This window comes from Ursus arctos, unplaced genomic scaffold (genome assembly GCF_023065955.2).
Source record: "Ursus arctos isolate Adak ecotype North America unplaced genomic scaffold, UrsArc2.0 scaffold_36, whole genome shotgun sequence".
Lineage (NCBI taxonomy): Eukaryota > Metazoa > Chordata > Mammalia > Carnivora > Ursidae > Ursus > Ursus arctos.
Window position 1 is genome coordinate 2875297 of NW_026623050.1, and position 1772 is coordinate 2877068.

The 1772-nt window shown below is 40.1% G+C and overlaps 1 long non-coding RNA gene across 1 annotated transcript; it reads left to right on the forward strand.

Annotated features, from left to right (window-relative positions):
- The first annotated feature begins 301 nt into the window (after window positions 1-301).
- LOC130542501 (uncharacterized) lies at window positions 302-1223 on the forward strand. Its single transcript, XR_008957102.1, has 2 exons — window positions 302-430; window positions 780-1223. It is a non-coding gene; the product is annotated as an uncharacterized LOC130542501 (long non-coding RNA).
- Window positions 1224-1772: the final 549 nt, after the last annotated feature.

Sequence of the window (1772 nt, forward strand, 5' to 3'; positions counted from 1 at the left end):
ATTCTTCCTACATTCTTATGCTGTGATAAAATATCCTTTTATGAAATGATTATCATTCTGTTAGAGTAGAATTCCAAAACGTGAAGGAATACAATGAGAACGTACCCCATGACTGCCGTGCTTTGGGGAAAAATACTCCTAATAATTGCAAGAGTGTGCCTTCAAAAGATGTGCCCATCAAGCCTTCTGTCCTAGCCTGTCAGCCTTTCCATGTGAGAACACGCATCAAGTTTTGGGTTTCATGTTGGGAACCAAATCTTGATAGCTTTGCGTGACCTTTGAAATAGGATGACTGGTCTCTGAAGGTGCCACTGATCTAATCCCAGATGGCTGAATGAAGTTCCTGGATGAGGGGTGCTCAGTGGCTGCCTTTACCACGGTAGGCATTTCAAGGCCATGCTACAATTCGCCATCTTCAGACATTACCCAGGTATGTGAAGTGGTGTGAAAATGGGTCTGTGGTTGCCTGTATGAATGAAAGGTTTCTGCTCTAACCCCAAACAGTCCAGGACTTAAGCCGGTTTGAAAGAAGATTTAGGCTAGAAGATTCAATTTTTAGAAAAATAAAGTAAAATTCTAGGACCAACATCAAAGATTACCGTGGAATGAATAGTGTTATTTAATGAGTGGATTGGAATGGGGAGAAGGAGTGTGGGGAAGGTTGAAAATTATCAAACTGGGTACAAGTTGGCATTTGCCAATTCAGACTTAGGAAGCCCTCCCTGGAGCCCCGCTGTGCCTTTGCACTGCTAATTCCTCGTGTTTTATTTTTCTTTTAGATGCCTTTCCAGTGGAGCTCATGCACACACACACACAAACAAAAAAACAAAATACAACGGTCTCCAACATACTAAACAGCTGTCTACAAGATCAGAAAGCATCAGAAAAGACCCTAAAGAGTTGTGTAATCCCAGAGGAAGATCTTGTTGAAATGGAGAAGCGCTTGCAGCAGAAACCTTGGAAATTTCAGGGAGTGGGATTTTATTGTCAGAACTTTCAATGAACAGGCAGCCACAGATCCTGGGAGCGTTAAATAAAAATTACCAACAAGCTGTCTTACCTGTGTGCACTCCATTGAAAGGAAGGGCAAACGTGAGCGAGTCGCGCCTGTACGTCAGTCAAAACTCTGACAGCTACCCTGTGAAGTTTGACGAGCTGCCATGTGCTCGACTACCTAAGATACTCTTAACTGAACCATAAAAAGACAAATAAATTAGTAATTGCATCCCTCCTGTCAATGTCCTTTTGCGTGAACTTCTCAAGCTGTTGGTTAACATTGTCTGGAATGATTTATCAATATATTCTTAGCTTTCTTAGAAAAGACAGATGCACTTGATTTTTTTTTTTCCAAATTGTTTTTCGAATTGATTTAAGCAAATGATACAGATATTGCCAGTTTCTGGACCTCTCCTTTTATTCCCTGTTCTGCCTCCTCCCATTAGGAAATCAAACCAATAAGATTAACATAATCTTTCTTGGAATTGACTGTTCTTTTTAAATAGATCCCATGATAGACATGTGTAAAAATCAATAACAGGCTCCTCATTTGTCAAAGCTAATGACTAAACTCATTTTGAAGTTCAATAGTGGTTACTGAAGAGTGGCCACACATTATATATCTAATCCTGTACGTCTCTTCACTTACTCTGCAGAAAAACAGAACAAGGAGGCTTTGTTGCTTGAGGCACAATATAAAAGCTTGGGTTTCCATTTTATTCCTACTTATTCATTTTTCCTCCAAAGTATGACGATTTCTTGATTGTCCGTGCTCA